The sequence below is a fragment of the Carassius auratus genome, chromosome 45 (assembly GCF_003368295.1).
Source record: "Carassius auratus strain Wakin chromosome 45, ASM336829v1, whole genome shotgun sequence".
NCBI lineage: Eukaryota > Metazoa > Chordata > Actinopteri > Cypriniformes > Cyprinidae > Carassius > Carassius auratus.
In genome coordinates, this window is record NC_039287.1 from 5,093,348 (window position 1) to 5,108,925 (window position 15,578).

The window sequence follows — 15,578 nt, forward strand, 5'->3', positions numbered from 1 at the left end:
GCATGTATATATGCAGGCCATGCAGGCTTCAAAATAGGTATCTGCAGGGGATGACAATGTAGTGACCTGTATCTCACACACAGCACACGTGAAGAAAGATTTATTAAGCACTGTCACTTTGCTGGCAGGATGAGGTGTGTGTACATCCAGAGTGTCTTCTGCGAGAGAGTACAGGAGCAGGCCTGTACAAACATCACAATGTGTGCAGGACTGGGGGAGTACAACCAGTGCATTCCAGCTCAGTGACTTACAGCGCATGTGCTGACAGCCTGACCTCACCAAAAAGAGATTCTCTCCAGCCTCTCATAAAGAAGCTTTATCCTCCCTCCAAGAAAAAAAAAAAAAAAAAAAGGAAAAAATGCAGTGCTTTAATATTTTCCTCCATTCATTCAGACCGCAAGTTGTTTTCATTATGACTACAAGTGACCCAGAACATAGAAATAATCTTAAGAGTATATTAATTCACTAAGAATTCCGAACTTTGATGCAGTTTAGGTCACAGCCATGTATAATAAAGCATCCAGGAATAAGAACATCTGTGATTAAATGAACACCTTTTCACACTCCATCATCATGTTCATTAAAGGTAATTTTCTTCTATCCCTATAAATATGCCTATCCCTAAATATGGGGAGGCCATGCATAAGAAAGCCATATGTATGTTGAGCACTGAAAAGTGTAAACACTCAATGAAGAGACTTACTTTGAAACAGTTGATAGTAAATTTCACAAATAATTATAAATGGCATTTAACACATTGAATTAAACATGGCATTTTTAAGGATAAAAAAAGTATTTCCTTGTAAAGTATACTTATTATTATTATTTTATTTTTTTACACTGATGTTGGTCTGTTAATATTCATGTTTGTGTGAGCAACTACCATCAGACTCAACCAATGGTGTGAGTTCTGTTAAACCGGCCATTGGCAGAATGCTTTATGGGAAACCTGTTTGAAAACAGTAACTGTTTCATTAGCTTGTGGTAAAATAAACGGCAAAAATTAAGGCCCAACCATGTTAACATGAAAAATATATTAAACATAGCATTACACAGCATTTAAAAAAAAAATGGTTGAATGAAACATTGGTAAACCTGACGGAGAAGGACCTGCATGGTAATTTGTCTGCCATGACATTTTTATTTATTTATTTATTATTTTTGTAATTTTTTAACTGCACAAGAAATAACACACTTCTCATTAAAATTAGGAATAATAAATAAATAAATAAATAAATAAATAAATAAATAAATAAATAGAAAGAAATAATAATTTATGGAAAAGTTACTGCATTTTCTGACAGATTGTAAATAATAATAATAATAATAATAATAATAATAAAACACTTCACACAAATACACAAATAAGTAATAAAATATACACACATTAAGGAAGAAAAAAATAAAGAAATATTAAGGAAGGAAGAAAGAAAGAAAGAAAGGAACGTGGTTCATGCAATGGAAATTTAAAGGGAAGAGAAACCAGGGACGTAAAATGAATCCTTCCATCTGTAGAAATAAGGAAATGGGGAAACAAAGTAGTGAAAAAGGGCTGGATTTCCATCTGCTGAGAGAGATATGAGGGAGTGGAGACCATTACCATTATTCAGCCTCATGATCTGTGATAAATCAAATTGTTAATGAAAACCATGTACACTATTAATCATCACTCTAATCAATCCAGTGCATGTGATTAGTCCTTTCCCTCCGTCTGCCCCGCACAAAGGAGCAGAGTTCATCTCTCTCCGTCTCTCTCTTTCTCTCAGGATTGTAGGAACGCATGTGTGTGGATGAAAGGCAGAGATGTTAAAAAAAGATAAAAAGACAGAGTAGATCATGACAAATTTTAAGTCATAACAATCGCAGGGCCATTCTAAAGTAACTGTATTGTGTACCGTAAATGGTTCACACAAGAAGGTGAAATACAGTGAACCACATTATGATTCTGTGTGTGTGTGTGTGTGTGTAGTGTGTGTGTGTGTGTGTCTGGGTGGTAGCATTAATGTGTGGAGATTTCAGTTCTGAAGAGTGATTCTTTGATCGTTCATTTTGCTGAGATGTATAGTGTGTTGACTATCTGCAGCCTGCATCCCCTCTCTGGTCTTTAATAACGGGAAATTAAGACATTAATCACCCTTCAGTTCTCATCCACTGGAGGATATGAAACTACGCTGTATCAAACCTCAACCGACCAAATGCACAGTCCAGTAATTATATTTGTGTGTGTATATCTCAAGTCATTCAGGCTGCATTTATTTGATTTAAAAATGTAAAATTATTAAACTGTTTCTATATTTCTATATATTTAAGAAAGATATGTTTAATATATATATATATATATATATATATATATATACTGTGATATTGTCACATTTTAAAAAAAGTGATAAACTATTCAAAATTGAAATAATAACAATAATAATAATTACATATACATTTTGTATATAACTTGGACATATAACACACACACACAATATAATAATATATTGAAAAAAAGCCTTTGGAAAAGTACAGTTGAATCACTTTTATACATACAAAATTTATTTTTGTCTACATTTTTACATTTAAAATCATGTTTTTTTTATTTTATTTTTGCACAATCACAATACATTTTTAAATATATTAATTAAATGTATTACTTTAAATATTTAAATTGGAATAATTTTCTCTTATCCATCCTCCTTCTTCATCCCATAGGACCAGATATTAATGTGATATTAATAATGTAGTTAGTTTAAATCTCACAGTGTCACAGTATCCTGTGAAAAAAAAAAAAAAAATGTTTTACAGGATTATGTCACTTATGTACGAGTATCCTAAAAAAGCAGATGAGGAGGCTGACTGGGTCACTGAGGCTTTTGAGGACCATCCTGATCATCAACACGACACAAGTCCTGCTCAACAAAGATGGTTGCATGCTATTATGCCTTTGTCACTGGGAAAATGCTTCTTAATAATTCCATGTTAGTGTTTTTAAACCAATTTCTCTGAAGAAAGTAGGTCATTCAAGTACTCATTTGCAAGTGTGTTTGCATGCAGTAAAATAAGAGTGTGTAAGGAGAAAGGCCAGCTATGTATCTGAAAATGTCAAGTTCTTTTAATATGTCTTTTGTAAACCTTTACTTAGGTGAGGAATCAAATAAAATCAACACTAAAAAATATGACATCGTTTGCCTCAAGTGGGAAAATCCTTGGCTGATGGGTTAAACCATAAATGTCTTAAACAGTGAGGCAACATTTGAAAATGGCACTCTTAAAAAGGTTAATTGGAACATTTTGTCTCATTAAATGCTATGCCTTTGGGCACCCATTAATTTTATCCACTGACATGTGCATGGGCATAACCACATGATCAGAAATGCCATGTTCTGGTGAGCGTGTGTACTGTATGCTCTGCTTAGAGTCTTCTACAGATGGAAGTATTGCAGTCTAAATCTGTACCACCATCTAGTGGCAGCTGGCCAACGGTGGCATGCAAAGCACCTTTGGTGGTCCAATAATTTTCCAATCAATAAATGATCTCTCAAAAACACATGGATATAATGTGCTTTAAAATTTGATCTCAGTACTGCATAGCGCTATTCAATCAAAGAAACAAATATCCCAAAACCTCACACCTTGAAGATGAGGAAAGCTGGGGAACATAATTTAAGCTGCCGTCTTTAATTTCTTTTCTCCAAAACTGATTACATCACACACACACACACACACACACACACACACACACACACACACACACACACACACACACACGTTTGTTTTTGTGAAAAGTATTATATTTATTAGTATTTATACTGTACAAACTGTATATTCTACTACCCTACACCAACCCTACACCTAACCCTCACAGGAAACTTTGTGCGTTTTCACTTTCTCAAAAAAATAAAAAAAAAAAAAACTATAAATTCTGTATGATCTATGAGCGTTTTAAAAAATGGGGACATGGGTTATGTCCTCATAAATCACCTTCTCCTTGTAATAACTGTGTCAAACCCATGTCATTATACAGAGTTGTGTCCTGATATGTCACAAAAACAAGAGCACACACACACACACGCGCACACACACACACACACACACACACACACACACACACACACACACACACACATATATATATATATATATATATATATATATATATATATATATAGTCATGGGCTGAAGAATCACACGGCAGGCTGTGGTGAAAGTTTAAAGCCCCGGAGGGTGTATTTATTGGTGGTTGTGTTTGAACAGGTGCCAGTGGTGTCCGGTGCACGTCCTCTGTGCTGCGTGATCCTGTTCGCCAGCCGGCTGAGCACAAGGGGAATCGGTGTCCGGTGCGGTTCCAGCGGTTCCAGCTCGATGTCGCACCTCGAAGTGGGAGTCCTGGAGCGCCAGGAACCACCGTGTCACCCTGGCATTGGTATCGTTAGCCCGGGCTTTCCATTGCAAAGGGGCGTGAGCAGTGATGAGGGTGAATTTCCGTCCCAGGAGATAATACTTCAGCTCCAGGACTGCCCACTTGATGGCCAGCGCCTCCTTCTCCACCGCCGCGTACCGTTTTTATGTTGTGGACAGCTTTCGGCTGATGTAGACCCCCGGGTGATCCTCACCATCTTGTATTTGGGACAGCACGGCTCCCAACCCGGTGTTGGATGCGTCCGTCTGCAACAAGAAGGGACAATTAAAGTTGGGGGCGCGCAATACCGGTTCCGACGTGAGCGCCGCTTTTATCCTCTTGAACGCCTCTTCTTCCGGGGTTCCCCATCTCACTCTCTCCGGCTGTCCCTTCTTGGTGAGGTCTGTCAGGGTTGTCGCTAGGGAGGAGAAGTTAGGTATGAAGCACCTATAGTACCCTGCCAATCCCAAAAAGGCTCGTACCTGCTTCTTGGAGGTGGGCCTCGGGGCCGAGAGGATGGCTGCCACTTTTCCCTCCTGCAGACGGATCACACCCCGGCCCACCCGGAAACCGAGATATTTTGCTTCAGGTAGAGCCAGGTGGCATTTCTTGGGATTGGCGGTGAGCCCAGCCTGCCGCAGTTCGAGAAGCACCCTTCGGAGCCGCTCCAGGTGGTCCTCCCAGGTCTCCGAGTGGATGACGACATCATCAATGTAGGCCGCCGCATAAGCCTGATGGGGTCTCAGCACGATGTCCATCATCCGTTGGAAGGTGACTAGAGCCCCGTGCAGCCCGAAGGGGAGAACCCGGTACTGCCAGTGGCCACTGGGGGTGGAGAAGGCGGTCTTGGCTTTGGTGGCATCGGGTATCCATCGAACTCGGAGACCTCGTTAAGGCAGCAGAAGTCGTTACAGAACCAGAGGGTGCCGTCCGGCTTTGGGACCATGACTATGGGACTGGACCAGGGACTGCAGGAGGGCTCAATGATCCCCAACTTCAGCATCTCCTGAACCTCCCTTTCGAATGCGTGTCGCCAGGCCTCCGGGATTCGGTAGGGCCGTTTTGCACGATGGTCCCTGGAGGTGTGCGCACATCATGCTGAAGTATGTTGGTCCGCCTGGGACGTGGGGAGAACACATCAGAGAATTGACCGACCAGATGAGCTCTGTCCTCTGGGCAGCCGACAGTTGGGGGCTGATGTCAACAACCATGGGAGAGATGGCGGCGAGTGCGGCGACCTGAGTCCTCTTTGCCTCCCAGCGCTTAAGGAGATTAATGTGGTATAGTTGAATTTCCTTCCTTCGTCCAGGCTGGCGTACTCTGTAAGTCACGGGCCCCACTTTCTCCATGACGATATATGGGCCTTGCCATTTAGCGAGGAATTTACAAGCTGCTGTGGGGACGAGAACCAACACGTAATCACCTGGCTGGAACTCCCGTGGTTGGGCTGCCCAGTCGTATCGTTGACGTTGTGCTTCCTGGGCTGCTGTCAGGTGTTCCCGGATGAGGGGCATGACGCGGTCGATCCTTTCCCTCATCTCCCTCACGTGCTCGATCTTGGTCCGATGGGTGGTCGGCTGCTGCTCCCAGGCCTCTTTGGCAACATCGAGCAGGCCACGGGGCTGCCGCCCAAACAGCAGTTCGAATGGTGTGAATCCTGTGGAGGCCTGGGGAACTTCCCGGATGCCGAAGAGGACGTACGGCAGCATTTGGTCCCAATCCCGTCGGTCGTCTGCAGCCACGCGACGGAGCATCTGCATCAAGGTCTGGTTGAACCTTTCGACCACCCCATCGGTCTGAGGGCGGTAGACGGTGGTCCGGAGCTGCTTTACTTTAAGGAGGCTGCAGAGGTCAGCCATCGTCCGGGACATGAAGGGGGTGCCCTGGTCGGTCAATATCTCTCGGGGGATGCTGACCCGGCTACACAGCAGGAAGAGCTCCTGGGCGATGGCCTTGGAGGTAGCCTTGCGCAGTGGAATGGCTTTGGGGTACCGGGTCGCATAGTCCACGATGACCAATATGTGTTCGTGCCCCCAGGTGGACTTTGGCAGCGGCCCTACTAAATCCATTCCTATTCGCTCAAAGGGCACCTCGATGATGGGCAGCGGAATTAGTGGAGCTGGGGGAGGAGTATGTGGTGACGTCCGTTGGCAGTCCGGACAAGCTTGACAGAATCGTTTGATCTCCGCCTCCATGCCAGGCCAGTGGAATCTGTCTCGGATCCGTTGGGTAGTATTCTGCACCCCCAGGTGGCCAGCCATCGGATGGGAATGGACGAGCTCAATGACCATCTGTGTCCTCGTGTGTGGAACCACCAGCAGTTTCACCTCCTCCCCTCTCCGCTGCGCAACACAGTACAGCAGTCCATTCTGGACCACAAAGTGTGGGGTTGGGTGCGGTGGTGGATGGACCTCCTTTCCCTCAACCACCCTTACTTGCTTCCAGCTGTATTTCAGCCGATCATCCCCGAGCTGCTCCTCCACAAATTTTCCCCCACCCCTAACCGGTTGGAAGACATCATAAAAAAGGTTAGAACGGTGGTGGTGGTGGTGGGGGGGGTACTCACCATCTCGGGCGCTGTCTGAAGCTAGGAGGGCAGGGTTCCGTCGGGGAGCTCGGCGGAGGTCCTTTTTCTTCAGGCGGTTCCCGGCAGGGCTGGCAGGCTGGGTAACTCAGGTGAGTAGTTGCTCAAAGCCTGGCCAGTCTCTCCCTGGCCAGTCTCTCCCCTCCCCCGGTAAGTCCTTGACCACGCCTACTTCCAGGGGCACGGTGCCGGTTTTCGTGGAGATGGTCACCACTCAAGTAGGTACGCTCTGGGTGTCGCCGTGGACGCATGTGATGGATATGCGGGCTTTGGTTCCAACCCGTGGGGGAAATATGGAGGACCACACTTACTGCGCTCCCGGAGTCCAACAGAGCTGTAAATGGACGGCCATTGATGAAAAGCTCAGTCTGGGGTGCCCCTCGCGGTGGTTCCAGATGAACTGCACAGCCTGCCAGCCAGGGGCGATTGGGTGAGGGCAGTGGCTCCGTTGGCATTGGCTCGTCTTGTCTGCCAGGAACCGCCGACCTGCTGGCTGTGCACTGGGTGCCCTCTGGGGTGCGTCGCTCCTGGTACACCCTCCAGGGAAATGGCGGTGCTTGCTCCCCAGCCTCAGCTAGCTCAACTGCCTTGACGAGATCTCCAATGGTCTGTGGATTCCTCATTCCGGCTGCCTGCCGAAGGGGCCGCGGCAGGGCATACAGGTACCGGTCCACTACGATGCGTTCGGCCACTTGGGCAGCGCTGGGGTCCCCGGTGAGCAACCAGTGGTGGGCGAGGCGGTTGAGTTCGGCGGTTTGGGCACGGGCTGGCAACCGGCTGTTGTATTCCCATGTCCGGAACAGTTGGGCCACGGCGATGGGAGACAGCCCTACACGAGCCAGGATTTCCTTCCGTAGTTCGCCGTATGATTCTCTTTGGCTCGCTGGCATGGAGAAATAGGCCTGCTGGGGTTCCCCTGTCAGCAACGGGGCCAGTATCTGTGCCCAACTCTCGCGGGGCCAGTCCTCTCGAGTGGCTACGGACTTGAACATGCCCAGATAATGTTCCACGTCGTCGTGGACGTTCATCTTCAGCAGGAGCTGGCTGGCTTGAGTGCGGGGATCCGGCAGCGGGACCTGCTGGGCAGCCGAGAAACGGAGATCGGCGACTTCACGCTCCGTCTCTCCCTGCCGAGTAGCCATATGTTCCACAATTTGCTGCTGTCGAATGCTGATCAGCAAAAAAACCCAAAACATTTCTGTACCCTTAACTTCTGAAATCCTTAGTTTGGGAGTTTTTAGTGAGTAATCAGCTTGGTGAAATGTTAAGTAAATCTTGGTGATAAATATACACTTGATAAGTGGCTTTAATATATAGAAAATTGTTGACATTGTTAAGGGGGGGGGGGGGGGTGAAATGCTATTTCGTGCATACTGAGAGGAGCGAGTGCAAGGAGCGTCAGAAAGGACCCGGCAGAGAGGGGTTACATAAGCAAATATATACAGTTTCAATACATACCAGATAGAGACGCTGTTGTAGTCATTGCTGCTGCTGCTCTCATTCAGTTTCAGCCTCAGGATCTGATTCTGGATCATAAATAAACGGCTGAATCTGACTGTTAGCCATGGTTTGTTTTGGATGATGTTTTTTTTCCCTCACGTTAATGTCACAACTTCCAAACGCTGTCAACGCAAAAGCTTACTTGCGCTCGTGATTCTTTAGCTCCGCCCACACGTCACGCCTCCAGCGGCTCGTGTTTTTCCGAAAAAAATCGGCTCAGACTATTTTTCTCTTATAAATATAATAATACTAAAGGCTTTTTGGAGTTATGAAAGATGCAGTACTACTCTATAGGTACTCAAGATTAACAGGAGATTGAGTGTAGATGAACATTTCACCCCCCCCTTTAATGTTACAATATACATTTGAATAGTTTGTTCTTTAAGTAATATTTATGTTACCAAGAAAATGTGCCTTCTAATTTCAGAACACCACCACACACCACTGACAAACGCGCGCGCGCACACACACACACACACACACTTTAACCAAAATCATGACACCTGTCTTTTTACAGTATATGCAGCAGTCAAATGATATAAAAAAATTCCTTTATACAATGATATACAATTGTTGACCAAAATGGGTCATGCCAAGAACAGTAATAGCAATATGACATATTAGGCCAAACTTGCTGTCCACCATTTTAGATTTATTGTTTTATTTTTATTTTTGTAATCGACTCACTTTTTCAAACTCCTCCTAGATTATAGATCCGATTTGCACAAAATTTGACTCATATCATCTTCAGACAATGCTGGTAAAAAAAAAAGTGGATTGCTTGTCAGTAGAATTTTTGTTTGCTGCATCAATAAAGTTGGTAGCATGATGCCAGTTTGAATCAAAGGCTCTATCAATGCAACACATTGTTTATTATTTCAGGCTAGAGCACTGTCTACAAGACGGCTCTATGCCCTTATATGGTCTGTCTTCTCCGCCTGGTGTATGACCCATGGAGCAGTACCGATTTCTTGTGACATATCACTAATATTGTCCTTCCTAAAGGAGCTGATGTATAAGGGTTCCACTTCCACGCTCAAGGTCTATGTAGCAGCCATAGCATAGCTGGCCAGTCGATGGGCAGGAACAACCTAGTTGTTTGCTTTTTAAAAGGGTCTAGGAGTCTTAATCCACCCCGACCTGTCACCGTCCCTACTTGGGACCTTCACACGGTGTTGAGGGCTCTCCATACCCCTCCTTTCGAGTCAATACAGTCTACTGACCTTTGTCCCATGATACTGAAGACAGCTCTGCTACTGGCGTTAGCATCAGTGAAGTGTATGGGTCATCTGCAGGTGTTCTTGGTGAGCCCTACCTGCCTCGAATTCAGGCCCAATGACTCCAAGGTTGACCTGAAGCCAGGGCATGGCTATGTACGTAAAGTGCTTTCGACTATTCTTTGGGCCTTCAGTGCCCCATGAGAGTAAGGGCCCCCTCAACAAGAGGCATTGCCTCTTACTGAGCTTGGTCTAGTGGAGTTTCCAGTTTTGTGCGGCTGGTCCTCGCGGTCCATATTTACCAAGTTTTATAATCTGGACATCCCGGGCTTACAGGCTCAGGTCCTTTCTGCTTAGATGGTTTTTACTCTGGCAAACCAGTAATAATAAGGCATTGCCTTCTCTATATGCTCTTGGCCCCTTATGGGGTTTACTAATTCTACTTGGAACAATTACTAAACACGTGCTCACCTCAGTGAGTATGGCCCTATACCATCTGTGGGGCTTCCCTGCAATTACTTGGTCCCTCTGGGCCCTTTGTACTCAAGGCAAGTTCAAGTATGGGTTGTTCCTCTAACACAGCACGGTGGGGCACTGGTTCCCCATAAGCTTGCACTTTCTACCATACATAAGTATAGGAGTGAGCGGTCTTTGTATTTCTGTAGTCTTTGGTCATTACCACCCCACAATGACTTCACCACTTCAGTGTGGTGACAGTGCCTCCTATTGGTCAAAAGTTATAATCAATTACATCACATTACAAGTGATTTGATTCTAAAACCATCAACAGGAATTTAACTCCTAAATGTTGCAGTTGTAGTGTAAAAAATACTGTTTTTATTTGTGATGTGAAAAGTTTAAAGAGAGACCCTTGGAGTAGTTCAGAGTGTCTATTCATATTGTTATTCAAATAATGAATACATTTTTACATAAAATAATAATAGTGTGACGAGTGGGGTGGGGCCGAGAGCCATGGGAATGGAGTGAGGCCAGTGGAGTGATTGGGAAATGAGCAATGCCTGCTCCACTCGCCGTCTCGCGTCCCACGGAGGAGATGGAAGGATATAAAAGAGAAGCGACGACAGTGAAGGACGAGAGAGGACCAGGCCTCGGCTTTATTTTGTGTTTTGGTTTTCGTTTGTGCTGTTTTGTGTTTATTTTGGTATTAAAGTTTGATTTAAATGTCCGGCGGTTCTCGCTTCCTTCTTCCCGATGATTGTGAAGTTTGTGAAGTGTTACAAATAGCATTTGTTTTTCTCGCAATAGCAAATTTACATCTTTTAATTCTGATATAAACTCGCAATTGTAAGATTTAATTGATTTAATTCTAAGAAATAAAATCAAAATAGCAAGATATAAACTCACAATTGTAAGAAAAACTGTTGGAATAGTGAGATAAAAATTTGCAATTACCTTCATGTTCTATTCAGAGGCAGAAGTGGGCTTCCATAGAATGGTGTATTTCTACAACAGCACTGATAACTAAAAAAAAAAATGCCTTTGTTTAATATTACATCCATGCCTTATAGCATTATAGTTCCAAGATGACCATATCAACTTGTGCATCAAAAATAAAATAAAAAAAAGACTGCCTCAGAATCGCAACACATTATGTGATATGATTACAATATCCAAATTCTTAGTATTCATAAAACAGTAAATTAAAAAATGAAATGAAAAATGTTTACTTTCTTCATTCACTGTCCCATTTTATATTTAAACATTTCTCCCGCACAATTACAGCAGTTATGTCATAAAATCAATAACTTAATAGTATTGCATCAAACTACCATGACTCTGTGTTCTGTGGTTATTATGATTCATTGCACCACCAGCTCTGTGTGAGTCTCGAAGTGATGATGTCACCAGACTACGGTTGGTGGGAGTCGGACAGATGCTTGACCTTCATGTCTGACCCCTGAAGTGGTGGGGGCAGGAGGGGTATGCTTGGCTGGACACGACAGTGCAATGAACACCAATTGCGTCAGCTGGCAGCACATGGTGAACATCCGCATTCAGACAAGCGTAAATGATGGTGAAGTACATTCATAAAAATTTGTCTTTTAATTAAGCTAATTGGAATGTTGTAGAATGACAGACTAACACGCCTGTTTTAATGACAGTTGTTAGATACACTGATCTCAAACCATTTTTGCTTTTTAAAACTAATAAAAAAGATTGGGACTAGTTGTTACATTTGGAAGTTGTCACAAGGGCCATTATCAGTACTTTTGTATTGTAAGTTTTGTAACAACCCCTGTCCTAAATTAGAATAAATATTTCTCAAATCAGTGTTTGCAGTATAATGCAGTATAAACTTTTTTTTTTTTTTCAGGAATTTACAATTTTATCACAATTCTTCATCCTTTTGGTTTAACTAGTTTGCAAGTTTTCTGAGCAGTACAGGTAAACTAATTTCCCTATTTTAAACAAAGGCTTACATGGTGACACAAAAATAAAATAAGAATGACAGATATTTAGGCCGAAGAGAGTGAAGATAAAAAAAAAAAATTGTTGATATATTATCTTTGTTATTATAAGACCAAAGATACCCATTACAAATACACATAATATACAAATAAAACAAACCATGCTTTATTTATAAATTTTTAGGTGCAGTTGGGGTATTTGGCATAAGCATTTAAGAAACTGAATAAACGAACATGAAAATAAAACACTTCAATATAAATTGTGCATTGATTCTTATTAAAGTAACTGTATTAAAATTCTTCAGTCAAGAACAGTGAGTGATTTTTCTCTGTTTTGTTGGCTTTTGCAATGTTATTAAATAGCACCATTAATTACAACCCATGGTTGTCAAATGTGCTTTACAGCAAAATAAAAACACAAAACACATTCACTTAAAGAATGAGACAAAACATAATCAAATAGGAATAAAACATAAGGCAAGAAAGCATTAATACAGATTGTAAGCCTTATCAAACCAATATGTTTTTAAGATAGACTTAAAAACCAATATAAAAGGAGCAAGTCTGATTGTGATGGTTAAGTCATTCTAGAGTCTGGGGGCAACTACAGAGAAAGCATTGTCACCTCTACACTTATACTTTCCTAGGAATAACAAACAGTGTCTGGTTGGATGACCGAAGTGATTGGTTGGACAATTCTCTATCAATAGGTCCAAAAGGTGAACTGGAGCCATAAAGATTTGTACACTATGAGTAGTATTTTTAAATCAATTCTGTGGTGCACTGGGAGCCATAAATAATTGGAGTAATGCGGTCATGTTTTTGAGTACCAGTGAGCAGTCTGGCTGTTGCATTTTGAACTAACTTTAATCAGGACAGAGCTGATTGGCTAATCCCAACATATTGAGAATTACATTAATCCAGCCTGGAAGAAATAAAGGCATGGATTGCTTTTTCAAAAATTTTGAAGCAGAGAAATTACATTACTTTTGATAGCACTCACAACTGAAAAAAAAAGCATGATTTCACCACCATGTTTATGTATCAAATTTCAGAGACTCAAAGGCAACATTCATATTTTTCACTGATGTCTACACACAAGAAAGACATCACACCAAGATTTATTTTGGGACTATGAGTAGAATCTGAAGGTCAAAAATCAATAATTTCTGTTTAGAGTCCACCAGGACTTTACATCTGACAAGCCGTCAGAGTGTCCAGACCGTCGGAATTTAGTTTTAGAGACAGATAAACCTGGGTGTCATCAGAATAATAATGGAATTACAGCCCATATTTCCCGAAGACAGAACCAATTGGGAGCATATTTATGGAAAACAAAATGGAAGCCAGAATGGATCCCTGAGGAACCCAACATGGTAAAAAAAGCACTTCTTATAAATGATCTCTAATATTAGCTGAAAAACTTATATTTGAAAAATAAGATTTAAAAGTGGGGTGAAATGCTCATTTTCACTCAATATCCTGTTAATCTTGAGAGTAGTACTGCATCCTTTATAACTCCAAAAAGTCTTTAGTTTTATTATATTCATAAGAGAAAGATAGTCTGTACCGATTTTTTCCTGGAAAAACACGAGCGCCTGGAGGCGTGACGTGTGGGCGGAGCTAAAGAATCCCGAACGGCAGTAGGCTTTTGAGTTGAGAGCGTTTGGAAGCTGTGACATTACCGTGAGGGAAAAACCATCATCCAAAACAAACCATGGCTAACAGTCAGATTCAGAGTATGATCCAGAATCAGATCCAGAGGCTGGATATTTGCTTAGCGGTTTTGGAAAATTACTAAGTTCCACTTTATGTGTCACACCTGGACTCATTTAGTGTGTTTTTGCCCGTGACCCAGTTTCTGTCTTTCCGTGTCTGGTTTGATTAGTTCCCAGGTGTGACTATTCTATTCCTCATGTGTTCCATGTCCCTGTTAATTTAGTCATGCCATCCACCTGTGTTTCCCCAATTATCCTTTTGTACATAAGCCTTGTCTTTTCAGTTCTGTTTTGTCGGGTCTCCTCACTTGTGACTACCTCACTCACTGACTACTTGCAACTTCATTTGCTACTAACGTGTGCCTACCTCTGTGCTCCATGTTGGATATCCCCTGTGTTGGATATAATAAAAGCCTTATTTAGTTTATCCTCGGCTCCGTGTTCCTTCAGGCAGCGAAAACCGTGACAGAAGACCCGACCTTAAAAAAGAAAGTTTAAAACTGCGTCTTTCCCTCCGTTTTGCTTTCGTTTTTTCTCAGTCTTTTTGTTTTGTAGTGTTTGATGGATCCCCTCTCTAGCCCCGGATTCCTCCTCCTCATGCTGGAGCAGGAAGGACGCTCTCTCGAGGACCACACCAGACAGTTTCTTCTATTAGCTAATGCCACCAGCTACCCGGACGACGCGCTCTGCACCTTCTACAACACCAGCCTGAACTCCAAATGCAGAGCGTTGTCGTCCGAAGATGGTCCTCGGGAGGATTTCGCCGCATACGTGGAGTGGACTCTGGCGAGAAATGGCTCATCTTTCACCGTCTGCCCCATAGAGGATCTCGCCAGTCCCACTCCCGACCCAGAGACCAGCCAGCCACCATCTCGCTACACGGAGCCAGAGCCCACCGCAGCCGCAGAGCCCGAGCCATTCACCGACAGGGAGCCGGAACTCGAGGGCGCGACTGACCAGGTGTGTGAGCCGGCAACACCGTGCATCGTGGGAGTCCTCGTGGAGATCGAGGGCGTGGAGGAAAGCCCTGCCCACACTCCTGCGACTGAGGGTGAGCTATATGCAGTCTCTGAAGATCGTATGGAGCAAGTTCTGGATCTGATGGACTGGTCTATGGAGGTAATCCCTAATTTTCCTGTTTCCCCGCTGGTTCCGTCCAGCCCTGACTCCCCTGTATACCCTCTCAGTCTCCCACTTATACCTCCTCCAGTCATTTCCTCTGCTCCATTCCCGCTGGTTCCATCCAGCCATGCATTTTCTGTTTCTCCGCTGGTTCCGCCCAGCCCTGAATTTTCTGTTTCTCCGCTGGTTCCGCCCAGCCCTGAGTTTTCTGTTTCTCCGCTGCTTCCGCCCAGCTCTGAATCTTCTGTGTCTCCGCTGGTTCCGCCCAGCCCTGAATCTTCTGTGTCTCCGCTGGTTCCGCCCAGCCCTGAATCTTCTGTGTCTCCGCTGGTTCCGCCCAGCCCTGAATCTTCTGTGTCTCCGCTGGTTCCGCCCAGCTCTGAATCTTCTGTATCTCCTGTGTTCCCTCCCAGCCTCCCTCTCCCACCTCCTCCAGGACCTGCTGGTCCCTCTGCTCCACTTTCGCTGGTTCCGTCCAGCCCTGATCCTCCTGTCCTTCCCATCCTTCTCTCTCCTCCTCCTAGACCAGCCAGTTCCTCGTCATCCCTGCTGGTGCCAGTCAGTCCTGCAGCTCACCCTCAGTCCGCGCCATCGGGGCGTGGTGGTTCGCCGCTGGACTGCCAG